The sequence below is a fragment of the Aquarana catesbeiana genome, linkage group LG11 (assembly GCF_042186555.1).
Source record: "Aquarana catesbeiana isolate 2022-GZ linkage group LG11, ASM4218655v1, whole genome shotgun sequence".
NCBI classification, from domain to species: Eukaryota; Metazoa; Chordata; class Amphibia; order Anura; family Ranidae; genus Aquarana; species Aquarana catesbeiana.
In genome coordinates this window covers 125,066,744-125,084,904 of record NC_133334.1, presented here as the reverse complement: position 1 = coordinate 125,084,904, position 18,161 = coordinate 125,066,744, and positions in this window count along the sequence as shown.

Below are 18,161 nucleotides of genomic sequence, written 5' to 3'. Positions count from 1 at the left end.
CACCCAGGTCTGATTTGTCTTCCACAGCACTACCAGATACACAGAATGTTTTTGTGGATGATTCTTGCTCTAGGCCAAATGATCACACATACCATGCAGGGTATGCAGTTGTGCAGCTTCCAGATGTTATACTTGAGGCCAGGCCTATTTCATGTCAATCAGCACAGGTTGCTGAATTGCACTCACTAGAGCATGCTAGCTCTTTGAAGGTCAGAATGTAAACATTTACACTGACTCGAAGTATGGGTACGGCGTGGTACACGACTTGGGTGTGATATGAAGTAGGCGTGGCTTTGTGGCAGCAGATGGAAAGAACATTTCACATTCTTCTTTGGTAATGTTATTGCTAAAAGCTATGCAGCTACCTAAAACACTGGCTACGGTACATTGCAGAGCACATACAGGCCAACAGACAGAGATAGCCAGGGAAAACGCTCTGGCTGACTTTGCTGGTAAACAAGCTGCTATCTCACAGACAACAGACATCCAAATGGCTATGCTGATACCTGACCTATCCCCATTTGAACAGTCATTTGCAGATCTCCAGGATTATGCCTCAAATTATGAGTTAAGGGACTGGGATAAAAAGGATGTGCAGAAAGATCCAAAAACTGGACTTCTCTGCAAAGTGGGGAAACCATGTATACCAGCGGCAAGTGCATCACTCTTCATCTCACAGTACCACAGAATAGGCAACACAGGTATACAGGTCACGGCGGATCTGCTGATCTTCGGAGTAGAGATTTTTATATTCTCAAGATGGGTCGAACTTTTCGTGACCACAAAAGAAGATGCACACACAGTAGTGAGGATCCTCACTCAGGAAATCATTCCTCAATGGGGATGCCCACTTCAGATAAACTCAGACAATGGCCCAGCTCTCATGGCCAGGGTCTGCCAGGACTTGGTAAAAACTTTCAAGATAGAATGGAAGTTCCACATTCCCTACCAACCTCAAAGCTCAGGAATAGTAGAAAGAATGAACAGAAAAATAAAAGACAAAAGAAAGACAAGAAAGGGCACAGGAGGAACCTTTGCCAACTGGAAAAAGGTCCTCCCAGCAGTCCTGGCAGAAATAAGAATGACCCCTTCCAAAAGAACAGGGTATTCACCTTTTGAAGTTTTGATGGGTAGACCTTTCCCCACCCCATGGGCCAGAGCACCTTTAATGGTAGAAAAGGGAGATTTAGACTTAATACAGGAAGAATATGTAAGAAAATTGGTTGAAACATTGGATACAGTCGAAAGAAATGTTGCTCGCACCTCTCCTTTTTCTTCATAGGAAGCTACTCACCCCTTCAAGGTGAGAGACACCGTAGTGGTCCAACAGCTGAACAGAAATAACAAGCAAGAGTATCCCTTTGGACCTCCTACCACAGTGGTTGCAGTGACCAGAACAGCCATCCTATTGGAAAACTGCCGGTCCAGGATCCATGCCAGCCGGGTAAAAAAGGTTGCCCAAAGCCCCAGGAGCAGGAAGGAGACCTTGGATAAAGGAGGCCCTCAAGCAGAAGTCCAAGCAGATGAAGGAGGAGTTCCTGGGAAAGCAGGTCCGGCCAGAGAAGATGACCTCGCTTATTTCACCACAGACTTCTGGCAAGGCATTTTGCCCCCTGATCCTGATCTCTCTGATAGTGTTCCTGCCCACCTGGATCATCACTAACTGTATCTACCACCCTGAAGATTTGGGTGCAATTAAAACTATCTGTGGGAACACACACACACACACACGAGAACATTACAGTAACACAAGCTAGAACAAAGAGAGAGATTGGAGATAGTTTTACTAATAAGATGCTTTAGCTAAAATTTAAGTATGCTTACGCTCAAAAAAATCAGGGTATGAAGAATGTTGGATATGTAGCAAATTACATCCTAGTACTGCCCGAATTCCCTTTTGGCTGTACCTTTAAATATCTCCTCCTTCCTCACGAGACTCTTCCTGTCTTCTTAACTAACATATCCACTCTGTACATAAATAACACTGTTATTTTTCCAATAGCAGGTAAAAGTCATTCCCCGATTGGTGTTTTAATTTAGGGAATGAGACACAGACTAACTCCTCCATTTGTAGTAGGTCAATATTTAACATTTCCATGTGCGAATCTAGAGGCCAGTATACACCCCAGTTACCCCCTCAAACCCTGCGACAAAAGGGAATTGTTCTATAAACAAGATATTGCCTGGGCATGGTTTCCTTCTTGGACAGGATGGGGTACAGACATGATGAAAAGGTTGAACAATTATTCAAGTATATTGGATGAGATAATGGAGAGGAATTCAGATGACATTGCTATGTTAAACATAGAAACTAGAGCAATTAGAAAACAGCTAGAACTACATGAGTTAGCTATAGAAAGCATGAATGCAGCTCTCACAGGTTTATGTGAAATGACTGAGGACTATGAATGCTGTACTTGGATCTCTAACACAAGTGCTAAGGTGCCTGACTACTATGATATTATTGCACAACACCGAAAAGAAGTAGGCCAGCTCCAGCAGGAAGCTAGGGACATTGCCAAAACATGGAGTCCATTTGACGATGCAGGATTTGGGCTTGGAGTTATATTTTCATGGTTAAAAGACATTGTCCTTGTCATTATTATGGTATTTATCCTTGCTCTGATTCTTTACCTCTGCTTTAAGTGTTGTATTTGCATAATTGCACGCATTCAATCTCCTAATAATAAGGTTTTATCCTACATGACATACATGAAGAATCATCAGGCAATCTATGCCACAATCCCAAAGAAGTACTAGAACACTAGATAGAATGTAGAGATCATCTTATATGATCTAAGAGGGGATTGAAGAGATATTTAGCTTAACCACATCCATTTTAAAACTTAGTTTCCATTTTGTGTTTTTCCCTGTATTCTATTTTTATATATTACTAGGAGTGTAATGTAATCTAGTTTCGTTTCGCACATCCCTGTTATCTTTTGTGTTTCGTTTCCTGTAAAGCACGTGATATCTTAAAAATAATTAGTTTCACTTTTGTCATAAATTGTTTCTGTATTTTATTGGATAATTTGTATGACGCAGTCAAGGGGCGGTAGTTTCTGAAAGCCCCCTTTAAATATTCACACCAAAGAATAAAGATTAGATTTGCTCGGCGAGACTTTTGGAGTTTTTTATCATTGTCTCAATGGGCTAATCTCACAGGCCTGTGGGGATTGTAAGATACATCTTATGCAGACTTATCGAGGGTCTGAAAATATCCCTAGACAATCTACATTTCCCAACAACTGTGATATAACAAAATTTGTAAATAGATTTTTTAATATTTGTGTATTAAGATTGTTATATATTTTTTTGTACTGTATGTTCTTGCCTTAGGTACTGACTTCCACCCACACCTGGTTATGCAGATACAGATGACACCGGTTAGGCCCGAGCATAAGTTCGGGCTGAACCTTTGTTATTCGGACATTCGGCAAACATCCAAACAAACGGGTCAAATGACCATTTGTTCTCCCACCCCCGAACCGACCACAATGCATTGTGGCACTGAACAGTGCATTGCAAGCCCTGATTGGCTGAAGCAGTGAAAGCTTCAGCCAATCAGGGCACAGAGCACTGTCACTGTCTTGATTGGACACTGTCATCATGACTTTATCCAATGATGGCTCTTTCCCGCCCCACAGTATAAAAGTATTCTTTCAATGGCAGCCATTTTCAGTGTGATTTTGGCATGGAGAGAGATAGAACAGGGCTCTGTTCAGTGCTATTAGTTAGTGTGCTATACTGTGCTATTTTGCTTCAATTTTCAGTGTAGAATATTAGTTTACTGTCGGTCTAGGGATAGTGTGAGTGTAGTGAGGAGGACCATCATTCAGCTTTGCATAGTGTGCAGCTAGAGTAAGGACAGCTCAGATAGCTTCACTGTAGTGTAGTGAGACTGTGTCATTCATACATACATTAGTGTAGAGTAGGGATGAGCCAAACACCCCCTGGTTCGGTTCGCAGCAGAACATGTGAACAGGCAAAAAATTCATTCGAACACGCGAACACCATTAAAGTCTATGGGACATGAACATGAATAATCAAAAGTGCTCATTTTAAAGGCTTATATGCATGGTATTGTCATAAAAAGTGTTTGGTCCTGCCCCAGGGGACATGTATCAATGCAAAAAAAGTTTTAAAAATGTCCGTTTTTTTGGGAGCAGTGATTTTAATAATGCTTAAAGTGAAACAATAAAAGTGAAATATTCCTTTAAATTTCGTACCTGGGAGGTGTCTATAGTATGCCTGTAAAGTGGGGCATGTTTTCCGTGTTTAGAACAGTCCAAGAGCAAAATGACATTACTAAAGGAAAAAAGTAACTTAACCGGTCCCTGACCAGCGCACGCCGATGTACGTCAGCAGAATGGCACGGCTGGGCAAATGGGCGTACCTGTACGTCCATTTGAATTCTCCGCCGTGCCATTGAGTGCGCGCCGGCGGCGGCACGCGCGCGCCGGCCGGGAGCTCCGTGAGTCGGGTCGCGCGGACTCAATCGCCGCAGGTATACCCGCGATCGCCTCACGGAGAGGACAAATGGGGAGATGCTGATGTAACAGATGTATCAGCAACTCCCCGTTCTGCCTAGTGGCAAGTGTCACTGATCACAGCTCCCTGTCATCAGGAGCTGTGATCAGAGTAATGACACACACACAGCACATCCCCCTGACAGTTAGAATCACTCCCCTAGGACACACTTAACCCCTCCCCGCCCCCTAGTGGTTAACCCCTTCACTGCCAGTGTCATTTACACAGTAATCAGTGCATTTTTAATCGCACTGATCGCTGTATAAATGACAATGGTTCCAAAAATGTGTCAAAAATGTCCGACATGTCTGCCATAACGTCACAGTCACAATAAAAATCGCTGATCGCCACCATTACTAGTAAAAAAAAAAATATTAATAAAAATGCCATAAAACTATCCCCTATTTAGTAAAGGGCTATAACTTTTGCGCAAACCAATCAATAAACGCTTATTGCGATTTTTTTTTACCAAAAATATGTAGAAGAATACAATCGGCCTAAACTGAGGAAAAAAAATGTTTTTTTTATATATTTTTAGGGGATATTTATTATAGCAAAATGTAAAAAAATTGTCGCACTTATTTTGTTTATAGCACAAAAAAAAAAAATCGCAGAGGTGATCAAATACCACCAAAAGAAAGCTCTATTTGTGGGAAAAAAAGGACGTCAATTTTGTTTGGGAGCCACATCGCACGACCACGCAATTGTCAGTTAAAGCGAGGCAGTGCCGAATTGCAAAAAATGCTCTGATCAGGAAGGGGGAAAAATCTTCCGGGGCCGAAGCGGTTAAAAGTACTCGCGGCTATAATGAATTGTCTATGGGAGAAATCAAAAGTGCTAATTTTAAAGGCTTATATGAATGGTATTGTAATATAAAGTGTTTGGGGACCTGGGTCCGGCCCCAGGGGACATGCATCATTGCCAAAAAAAGTTTTAAAAATGTCCGTTTTTACAGGAGCGGTGATTTTAATAATGCTTAAAGTGAAACAATAATGCCCCGTACACACGGTCGGATTTTCCGATGGAAAATGTCCGATCGGAGCGTGTTGTCGGAAATTCCGACCGTGTGTGGGCTCCATCGGACATTTTCCATCGGATTTTCCGACACACAAAGTTGGACAGCAGGAGATAAAATTTTCCGACAACAAAATCCGTTGTCGGAAATTCCGATCGTGTGTACACAAATCCGATGGACAAAGTGCCACGCATGCTCAGAATAAATAAAGAGATGAAAGCTATTGGCCACTGCCCCGTTTATAGTCCCGACGTACGTGTTTGTACGTCACCGCGTTCAGAACGATCGGATTTTCCGACAACTTTGTGCGACCGTGTGTATGCAAGACAAGTTTGAGCCAACATCCATCGGAAAAAATCCTAGGATTTTGTTGTCGGAATGTCCGAACAAAGTCCGACCGTATGTACGCCCTATAAAAGTGAAATATTCCTTTAAATTTCGTACCTGGGGGTGTCTATAGTATGCCTGTAAAGTGGCGCATGTTTCCCGTGTTTAGAACATTCGGAGAAAAAAATGACATTTCTAAAGGAAAAAAAGTCATTTAAAAGTACTCGCGGCTATAATGAATTGTCGGTCCTGGCAATACACATAAAAGTCATTGAAAAAAACGGCATGGGATTCCCCCACAGTCCATTACCAGGCCCTGTGGGTCTGATATGAATATTAAGGGGAACCCTGAACCACAATTAAAAAAAAAAATTGTGTGGGGGTCCCCCTCAAAATCCATACCAGACCTGATTTTAAGGGGAACCCCATGCTAAAATTAAAAAATAAAATGGCGTGTTGTCCCCCCAAAAATTCATACCAGACGCTTATCCGAGCACGCAACCTTGCAGGCTGCAGGAAAAGAGGGGGGGGACGAGAGAGCTCCCCCCCAAACCGTACCAGGCCACATGCCCTCAACATGGGGAGGGTGCTTTGGGGTCCTCAACATGGGGACAAGGGCCTCATCCCCACAACCCTTGCCTGGTGGTTGTGGAGGTCTGCGGGTGGGAGGCTTATCGGAATCTGGAAGCCCCCTTTAACAAGGGGACCCCCAGATCCCAGCCTCCCCCTCTGTGTGAAATGGTAACGGGGTACAAATGTGGTCCTACCATTTCACAAAAAAAGTGTGAAAATGGTAAAAACGACAATACACGCCTTGGGACAAATCCTTTATTAAAAAATAAAAAAATAAAAGTGTCCCATGAAGTCCTTCCATCTCCTTCTTTTCTTGCTCCGACGTAACCGAGTGATCCCGCCCCCTCTGATGCTACGGGGAAGCCATAGGGATGTTCCTGTGTGTCAGAGGGGGGTGGGGTCACCTGGCGATGTCATCGTTTGGCCCTGCCCTCAGTTATAAAAGAGCTGTCACCTGAGAGGCCGGTCATTACGGCGGGGGCCTCCCATGGAGGCAGATCGGTGGCGGCGTGCGGCTTTTTTTTTTTCCGGTCCATCAGAGTGAGAGAAGAAGATGAATGGACTTTGTGGGACACTTTTATTTTTTTATTTTTTAATAAAGGACTTGTCCCAAGGCGTGTATTGTCATTTTTACCATTTTCACACTTTTTTGTGAAATGGTAGGGATACATTTGTACCCCATTACCATTTCACACAGGGGGGGAGGCTGGGATCTGGGGGTCCCCTTTCCGATAAGCCCCCCGCCCGCAAACCCCCACAACCACTGGGCAAGGTTTGTGGGGATGAGGCCCTTGTCCCCATCAACATGGGGACAAGGTGCTTTGGGGGGGCCGCTACTCCAAAGCACCCTCCCAATGTTGAGGGCATGTGGCCTGGTATGGTTCAGGAGGGGGGCGCTCTCTCATCCCCCTCTTTTCCTGCGGCCTGCCAGGTTGCGTGCTCAGATAAGGGTCTGGTATGGATTTTTGGGGGGACCCCCATGCCATTTTTTTTTAATTTTGGCACGGGGTTCCCCTTAATATCCATACCAAACCTGAAGGGCCTGGTATGGAATTTGGGGGGACCCCCACAGATTTTCTTTTTTAATTTTGCTTAATGGTTCCCCTTAATATTCATACCAGACCCAAAGGGCCTGGTAATGGACTGTGGGGGAATCCCATGCCATTTTTTTCAATTACTTTTATGTGTATTGCCGAGACCGACAATTCATTATAGCCGCAAGTACTTTTAAATTACTTTTTCCTTGAATGTCATTTTGCTCTTGGACTGTTCTAAACACGGGAAAATGCGCCACTTTACAGGCATACTATAGACACCCCCAGGTACGAAATTTAAAGGAATATTTCACTTTTACTGTTTCACTTTAAGCATTACTAAAATTGCTGCTCCTGAAAAAACGTCCGCTTTTAAAACTTTTTTGTATTGATACATATCCCCTGGGGCAAGATCCAGGTCCCCGAACACTTAAAACAATACCATGCATATAAGCCTTTAAAATTAGAACTTTTGATTTCTCCCATAGACAATTCATTATAGCTGCGAGTACTTTTAAATTACTTTTTTTCCTTTAGAAATGTCATTTTGCTCTCGGACTGTTCTAAACACGGGAAACATGCGCCACTTTACAGGCATACTATAGACACCCCCCAGGTACGAAATTTAAAGGAATATTTCACTTGTATTGTTTCACTTTAAGCATTAATAAAATCACTGTTCCCGAAAAAATGTCAATTTTTAAAACTTTTTTTTGCATTGATACATGTCCCCTGGGGCAGGACTCAGGTCCCCAAACACTTTTTATGACAATACCATGCATACAAGCCTTTAAAATTAGCACTTTTGATTTCTCCCATAGACTTTTAAAGGGTGTTCCGTGGCTTTCGAATTTTCCGTGAACACCCCAAATTGTTTGCTATTCGGCGAACAGTCGAACACCCGATGTTTGAGTCAAACTTATGTTTGACTCGAACATCGGGCTCATTCCTAGTGTAGAGTATGGACAGCTCATATAGTTCAAGTGTAGCGTAGTGAGACCGTGTAAGTAATCTTTACATTAGTGTAAAGTAGGGAGTAGGGATAGTTCAGATAGCGTCAGTGTAATGATGGTTGAACATCATCTATTTGATTGCGTTACTGCCAGTTTAATGCATATAGTTCTGTGTGCGTTACTGCCAGTTTAACGCCATATAGTTCTGTGTGCGTTACTGCCAGTTTAACGCCATATAGTTTTGTGCGTTACTGCCAGTTTAACACCATTTACTTCTGTGTACATTGCTTCTAGTTTAACGCCATGCAATTTTGTGTGCGTCACTGCCAGTTTAACACCATATAGTTTTGTGTGCGTTACTGCCAGTTTAACACCATATAGTTCTGTGTGCATTACTGCCAGTTTAACGCCATATAGTTCTGTGTGTCACTGTACGTTTGGCGCATTATATTGCAGTATATTATGGTGTATCCGTGGAGTGTGTCTGTGTAACGTGAGTACTCAAATTAAAGTACACCAAACACCACTTTACATTGATTAAAGTGCATCTACGTACAGATTTCCACTTCTTCTTTACATTTGCTTATAAGCACCACCCTCTCCCTCCCAATAATGTCTGGGAGGACAACAAGGAGAGGCAGATGTTTTCTTGGCACTGTAAGGGGGCCAGCAACAAATGTGTCCACAGGCAAAGGTGGTCAGTCTTCAGGCAGGGTATCATTTCCTCTGTTTAGTGAGTTTGCCCATGCTATTCAGCCACAGCATGCGGAGGAGGTGGTGGACTGTCTTACTAAACCTTCCTGATCCTCTTCATCTTCTGTCAGGCAAGCAGCGACAAGTGTGCAGTCCCCTGCAGTTGCCAGAGTGGATAAATCTGCCTCCTTGTCCACATCTATTCCTGCCATAGCCTCAACATCAGCTATTAAGGAGTCAGCTGAGTTATTTGACCACAGCATCAGCCACTTGCTCCTTGATGATGCCCAGCCATTACTGGATTCCGATGTTGGTTCTGAGGTTGAGGATGGCAGGAACATGAGCCTAGACAGAGGGAGGAACACTGGTAGACAAATTGGCATTCATGTTCCCCAAGCCTCAGCATATTGTCACGTTGTCTCCAGTGGCAATGATGTAGATGGAGGAGATGGAGATGAAGATTATAATGATGAGGTCACTGATGTGACTTGGGTGCCAGATAAAGCAGAGGAGGAAACTGGATGTGAGGCCGCAAAACCCCAAGGAGGGCTACATCAAGAAAGAGGAGAGAGCAGCCACCCTATCCCATCACATTTTGCAGCTGTTATCTCCCGGCCCACTCCCCAAAGCTCAGCTGTCTGGGCCTTTTTCAGCACATCTGCAGCAGATCGCACTGTTGCTATCTGCAAACTGTGTCTCAGGCACATCAAACGTGGCAAAAACATCAGCCATTTGGGTACCACATGCTTAACAAGGCATTTAACGTCCAACCACTCAGCCCATTGGCAAGAACACCTAAAAGCCACACAAAAGAGGCACAAAGCTGTCTCTCCCCTCCTTACCCACTTCAGTCTGTCCCTGCTATACCGAGTCATTACCTCTCAGCAGCCTCCACTGACAGGAATGATTGTATAGCACAGGGTGTTTCAGGTCTGCAGCACACCACCAGCTGTAGACTGTAGCCTGCAAATTTCTCGGCCCCCATCTGCTGCAGCGGAAAAACAAATACAGTCCCTGCCACCCACATGCCCAGTGTCTAGATGCAAGCTTGTCAAAGCTGTTGGATCTCCAACTTCTGCCTTTCAGCCTGGTGGATTCTGCCCCCTTACGTGAATTTGCACAATGTGCCGTACCACAATGGCAGGTTCCCAGTCACTACTACTTTACACGTAAGGCCGTTCCATCTCTCTACCATCACATGGAAGAGAATGTTCTGGCATCGATGTGCAAGGCAGTCAGCAATAATGGAATGGTGGTGTGCAATAATGGCTCAAACCTCCTGTCTGCCCTTAGACAGGGAAGGTTGACATATGTGCCATGCCTGGCACATGTCCTCAATTTGGTGGTATAGCATTTTCTAAATATATACTCAGAGTTGCAAGATGTGCAAAAGCTGGCCAGAAGAGTCTGTAGCCTTTTCAGGCGGTCATACACAGCCAGTGCTCAGTTGGCTGAAATTCAGCGAGAATTCCACCTGCCCGTAAACCGCCTGATTTGTGACATGCCCACCAAGTGGAACTCAACTTTGGCAATGCTGCAGCGGCTATACCTGCAGCAGAGGGCCGTCAACGAGTACCTGTAGGAGTACGGCATGACGACAGGCTCAGGCCGCCTCCGCTTTTTTCCCCACGCTAATGGCTGATCATTAAGGATGCATGCACTGTATTGTCACCATATGAGGAGGCCACAAGGATGGTGAGCCATGACAGTGCATGCATCAGTGACACAATCCCTGTTGTGTTCCTGCTGGAGCAGACTCTGAGTGGCATTATTGACAGGGCACTGGAGGCAGAGCAGCAGGAGGAAGAGGAGGACTTCCTTTCCTCTCAAGGCCCAATTTATCCAGACACCATCATTCCTATCTCACAGAACACACAGGAGGAGAGAGGGGAGGAGGATGAGGATTCTTGCACCTTCATAGGCTTTGAAGAAGTGGAAGATGTGTCAATCTGTAAGCGATGGCTTTCAAACCCCAGGACCCTTGGGAGTAGTACGTGGCTGGGAGGAGGAAGTTCTAGATGCTGTCATCCTGAGAGGCCCCCCCAAGGAGTCTGATTCTCTAGCCTCAGCAAATTTGAGGCGCATGAGAAACCTCATGCTTCAAAGCCTACGAAAGGACCCAAGAATATGTGGCATAAAGAAGAAGGATGATTACTGGTGGGTAACCCTCCTTGACCACCGTTATAAGGGGAAGGTCTCAGAACTCACCCCGTCCCCACAGAGAGTGCAGAAGACAAAATCTCTTGAGGACACGTAAAAGAGGATTTTATTAGTGTTGTGGAAAATGTCAGTGTGAGTCTTCTGTTGGTCAAGAGAGGAGTGTTGGAGAAGGTGTCCGCCTAAGTGAGGCATTTCAGAATTTTCTTAGTCCTCACCGCCCAGGGCTGTCAGCTTCCACATCCCATCAGCAGCATCTGCATCACATGGAGGAGGATTACCTCTGGGCCAAAACAGAAATGGAGAGCTTTCCAACTGATGATCCATTGACTTACTGGGTCTTGAGAATAGACCACTGGCCAGAACTTGCCCAGTATGCTATTGAGTTGTTGGGCTGGCCATCATCCAGTGTGCTTTCAAAACAGGCATTCAGTGCTGCAGGAGGTTTCATTACTGATCATTAGGGATGAGCCGAACACCCCCCTGTTCGGTTCGCACCAGAACATGCGAACAGGAAAAAAGTTTGTTCAAACACGCGAACACCGTTAAAGTCTATGGGACACGAACATGAATAATCAAAAGTGCTAATTTTAAAGGCTAATATGCAAGTTATTGTCATAAAAAGTGTTTGGGGACCTGGGTCCTGCCCCAGGGGACATGGATCAATGCAAAAAAAAGTTTTAAAAACGGCCGTTTTTTCAGGAGCAGTGATTTTAATAATGCTTAAAGTCAAACAATAAAAGTGTAATATCCCTTTAAATTTCGTACCTGGGGGGTGTCTATAGTATGCCTGTAAAGGGGCGCATGTTTCCTGTGTTTAGAACAGTCTGACAGCAAAATGACATTTTGAAGGAAAAAACTCATTTAAAACTACCCGCGGCTATTGCATTGCCGACAATACACATAGAAGTTCATTGATAAAAACGGCATGGGAATTCCCCAAAGGGGAACCCCGAACCAAAATTAAAAAAAAAAATGACGTGGGAGTCCCCCTAAATTCCATACCAGGCCCTTCAGGTCTGGTATGGATATTAAGGGGAACCCCGGCCAAAATTAAAAAAAAAAAATGACGTGGGGTTCCCCCTAAATTCCATACCAGACCCTTCAGGTCTGGTATGGATTTTAAGGGGAACCCCGCGCCAAAAAAAAAAAAAAAAAAAACGGCGTGGGGTCCCCCCAAAAATCCATACCAGACCCTTATCCGAGCACGCAACCTGGCAGGCCGCAGGAAAAGAGGGGGGGACGAGAGTGCACCCCCCCTCCTGAACCGTACCAGGCCACATGCCCTCAACATTGGGAGGGTGCTTTGGGGTAGCCCCCCAAAACACCTTGTCCCCATGTTGATGAGGACAAGGGCCTCATCCCCACAACCCTGGCCGGTGGTTGTGGGGGTCTGCGGGCGGGGGGCTTATCGGAATCTTCATCTTCTTCTCTTCTTCTCTTCTTCTCTTCTTCATTTTCTTCTCCGGGCCGCTCCGCATCCATGCTGGCATGAAGGGAGGCTCCCGCTGTGTGACGGCGCTCCTCGTCTGACAGTTCTTAAATAACGGGGGGCAGGGCCACCAGGTGACCCCGCCCCCCTCTGACGCACGGGACATGACGGGACTTCCCTGTGGCATTCCCCGTGATGTCACAGGGAAGTCCCGTCAAGTCACCGTGCGTCAGAGGGGGCGGGGTCACCGGGTGGCCCCGCCCCCCGTTATTTAAGAACTGTCAGACGAGGAGCGCCGTCACACAGCGGGAGCCTCCCGCCATGCCAGCATGGATGCGGAGCGGCCCGGAGAAGAAAATGAAGAAGAGAAGAAGAGAAGAAGAGAAGAAGATGAAGAAGAAGAGAAGAGCGGGAGCCTCCCCCCATGCCATGGGTGCGGAGCGGCCCGAGGAGAAGAAGATAGAAGACGCCGCGGAGGAGATGCTGGACGAGAACGCCGGAGGAAGAACCAGAAGAGCCAGAAGAACCAGAAGAACCAGAAGATGAAGGAAGATAGAAGAAAGAAGAAGTATTTAAATAAAGGAATTGTCAAAAACTGTCTCTTGTCATTTTTAACATTTTTGACAGTTTTTTAGTGAAATGGTAGGGGTACTTTTGTACCCCCTTACCATTTCACACAGGGGGGGGCGGGATCTGGGGGTCCCCTTGTTAAAGGGGGCTTCCAGATTCCGATAAGCCCCCCGCCCGCAGACCCCCACAACCACCGGCCAGGGTTGTGGGGATGAGGCCCTTGTCCTCATCAACATGGGGACAAGGTGTTTTGGGGGGCTACCCCAAAGCACCCTCCCAATGTTGAGGGCATGTGGCCTGGTACGGTTCAGGAGGGGGGGGCCGCACTCTCGTCCCCCCCTCTTTTCCTGTGGCCTGCCAGGTTGCGTGCTCGGATAAGGGTCTGGTATGGATTTTTGGGGGGACCCCACGCCGTTTTTTTTTTTTTTTTGGCGCAGGGTTCCCCTTAAAATCCATACCAGACCTGAAGGGTCTGGTATGGAATTTAGGGGGAACCCCACGTCATTTTTTTTTTCAAATTTGGCCGGGGTTCCCCTTAATATCCATACCAGACCTGAAGGGCCTGGTATGGAATTTAGGGGGACTCCCACGTCATTTTTTTTTTTAAATTTTGGTTCGGGGTTCCCCTTTGGGGAATTCCCATGCCGTTTTTATCAATGAACTTCTATGTGTATTGTCGGCAATGCAATAGCCGCGGGTAGTTTTAAATGAGTTTTTTCCTTCAAAATGTCATTTTGCTGTCAGACTGTTCTAAACACAGGAAACATGCGCCCCTTTACAGGCATACTATAGACACCCCCCAGGTATGAAATTTAAAGGGATATTACACTTTTATTGTTTGGCTTTAAGCATTATTAAAATCACTGCTCCTGAAAAAACGGCCGTTTTTAAAACTTTTTTTTGCATTGATCCATGTCCCCTGGGGCAGGACCCAGGTCCCCAAACTCTTTTTATGACAATAACTTGCATATTAGCCTTTAAAATTAGCACTTTTGATTTCTCCCATAGACTTTTAAAGGGTGTTCCGCGGCATTCGAATTTGCCGCGAACACCCCAAATTGTTCGCTGTTCGGCGAACTTGCGAACAGCCAATGTTCGAGTCGAACATGAGTTCGACTCGAACTCGAAGCTCATCCCTACTGATCATAGAACATGTCTGTCCACAGACTCCATGGACCGTTTGACTTTCATAAAAATGAATCAGTCCTGGATTACCAGCTATGAATTCCCTGATGCCGATGTCACTGATTAAGTCTTTTTGGGATGTGGAATCTCTGCAGGACTTTGAGGCTGCCTAGCTTTGAGAGCGTTCAGTCATTTCATCTGGAAGAATGTTTTTGGTATAGGTTTCATGGGCAAAATTAACACCCAAAGACCAATTTTTCAGCACCTGTTTGACAGATGCATATCATTGCAATTTTTTTGCCTTCATCAAGAGCACCTCTACAGGGTTACAGTGGGAAGGCGCCACCGACACCCAAAGAGTAATTTTTACACACCCATTACTTTTATCCAAAGTCAAAGTGACACCAGAATGTGGCCTCATCATACACACTGGCTCCCCAGCTGTTGCTGAGCAAAATAAAGGCAGCTTGCAGGGAAAATGTCATTTTTTTTGGATTTATAAATGCAATTATTGCTGCAGCAGATTCTAGACATGGTACAGATCTGCCACTTTACAGGTAGACTAAGGGGACCCCTGGGCACTATATTTGAAGGAATTTTTCATTTTTATGCTTTCACTTTAAAAATCAAAAAATCACTGCTCATTTAAAAATGACGTTTTTTACAAACTTTTTTTTACTGATACATGTCCCCCAAGGCAGGACCCAGACCCCTATAACCATTGTATGCCCAATTACTTGCATATAAGCCTTCAAAATGGGCACTTTTGATTTTTGACATTTGGGTCCCATTGACTTTATTGGGGTTTGTTATTAGCGGGATTTGAAAGTTCTGGTGCGAACTGAACAGGGGTCTGTTTGGCCCATCCCTACTCACTATGGGCTGTTTTATGTCTCCTTGTTTGTTCCACTGGTGATGGTTGATGGGGGGAGTTATGGAGGCATCATGTTCTTCAGTTTCCCTGGCTACCTCCAGATCTACTGGAGCTTGCCTTTCTTCCACCCACTTAGCAGCAGAGAAGGAAGGAGACATTAGTGTGCTGCCGTTGGCTGTGTGTAATAATGTCAACATATTTGGTATGACATGTCCATGACCCAGAAATGATAGGGAGTGTGTCTAGGAGATTATTTTTGCCTAGGGGAAAAATTGGTGACATTATACACCTGGGTAATTATATACATACAGATTATTGGATAATTGGGGTCATGATGGTGTGATGCATGATATAAATGGAGGCCGAGCATATGCATTTTTGCCTTCCACCAAAATTTGGGTGATCCTATCTATCCACACAAGGTATGATATAAAAACTCTGCAGTTTTCATTTTTTCAGTTATTCATTAGTTATTGGTATCTCCATACTTACCTTATTATACAATATTTAATTAATCTGTAGGGCATTCAGTATTTGTACATCTTTTGGAGCTTCAATTTGTATTTTCACTTTAAAGTGTGTGTTCCCTTTGGTCTATATATGATTATGCCACAGATCTATATATATAGAAAGATATGCTATTACCCTTTAAATCAGGGTGGGGGGCTTACTAGTGTTCAGCACAGTCATTCAGGTTTATTCCCACATGTTTTCTACTTCAACTTTAGTGCCCTATTTTGGAGATCTTTGGCAGTTCTCATGCCACCCCCATGTTATGTGGGCCTGGAGACTTAATGGAACATTCTTGAGGCATGGACCCTTGGACCCTTGTTTTTAATTATTCTGGCTGACAAAATTTTAGATCTGCTATTTAAGTGTAACTGTTGATAGTATTTATAGGTCACTTTAGAGTTGTATGTTATTTAGTCTGAATGTTTTATGAAATACTACTAAAGATCTATATATTGCAGATAAACTACCACTCCACTGAGAAAACATTTATATTGAAACATGTTAGTCTGTTTACATGGGCACAGTGACTCCTGGGCAAAAGCTGTCATTACTTTTGCTTCAAGTGGAGTGATTTAAAGTGGTTTGTAAAGGTATAATAAAAAAACCTTATATGATCACCCCCCATTTCTATCCTATGTCTTATGTCAATCTAGCACTGTGCCCGAGAGCAGCAGCACTGCTTTCTATTGCTCCTTACAGGAATCAGAGGAAGCAGCAGGAGCCATTAGCTCTTGCTGCAGTTAATCAAATCCCGTGAGGAGGGGGCAGATATTTGCTAAAGTGCTACTTGCCACAATTTTGGTGCATTCACATGAGTTTAAGTAAATTGGCCACATAGTATATATAGAATATGTGAAATTTGCTTGAATTTTTTTCACTGCCATAATACACTTTACTTTGTTTACTTAATTACAAACCTGCCTGATTTCTCCCTTTGAAATTGCAGCCTTGTAAAAGTGCTGACACACTGTGAATCAAATCTGTATAATATTTTCAGCTGTTGTTTCTGAAATAATACAACATACTTTGTATTTAAAATGTAATTTTTTATATATATAATTTTTACTTTTTTTCACTGTCAATTATAACTTATAGCTTGTGTAATTAGACCACAACAGTCAGTTGCTGCTTACAGCCTATTCTAGAGGTGATGTTTGGAGAGGTGACAATGCTGTCACTGTCACCACACCAAGATGCAGGGCATAGGGGGCATCACCAGCTAAAGCATTGTGCATTATCTTGCTTCCTTCCCAGCCACCATCTTATTTTCTTGGGTGTGCCATGAGGGTGATATACCATTCTTGTCCATGCTTGCTGGACAACATGTCTGTGGTCATGTGAACCCTGATGTTGACTGATCCAGTGATACAGAGATATTACCAATGTAAGTGGATATTGGATATAACCTTTTTGACTAAAAGTGATTTCTGGCCATCTAAGTATATAGATGGGTGGAAGAACTGTGTGCAAAAAGAGTGAACACCTCCAAACTTTCCGATAGGAGATAGGAGTGGGGGACATTGCTAGTGCCACTCAAATCAAAACAGAGTTAAAAACAAGTACAGCTTTATTCATATAGTAAAAAAATATAGAATGGGTAAAAGAAACCCATATCCTAAATAAACATTCACTAAGCATCACAATTGCATAAATGCAGAGCCTGGTGCATCAGTGTATTTCGCATAGATAAAGTACTTCATCAGGATCCATGTGCCCCTATTTTAGAAGGATATAGAATATAAAACAATATCCATAACAATAAATACAACAAAGCATGTGATATAACATAAACATTAATCAAAATATAACCATTAAATACATACATCACAGAAGGGTGGAAACCTAAGAGAGGGAATAGGAAGGGGGGAAAACATCCACCATATACTTCTCTTCTCCATGGAGGAAAAAGAGTCTCCAAACAGGGGGGATGTACAGAGACAAGGACAGGATCACTCACCCTCCTCACCTCAAACAAAGTAGTCTGGTGCACCAAGGAAGTAGCCAGAAGACAAAATGAAAAACAGTCCATATATGATATTTATGAATGCAAGAACAGATATAACCAAAGGGAAAAAAGTTGTTTCTGGGTGCAGTGTTGGGGGTGAAAAAAATGGACAGGGCTGGAAATCTCAGCTAAAATAATTCCCAGCTCATGGAGGAAAGGGTGCACTTTGGCTATTTCTCATTGGGTGCTCAAGGACCTTGTCCTGATATTAAGTTTGAACTTTTTGCTTCCTAATTTTATCATCGAGGTGCTGCTCCTGCTCAGCTCTTTGTTTTATAGTTATGTGTTTCCTCAAGCATGCAGTATCCAAATGGCTGGTGCTTTTACTGCTGCTAATATGCTGCTAGCAGAGGCTGCAGA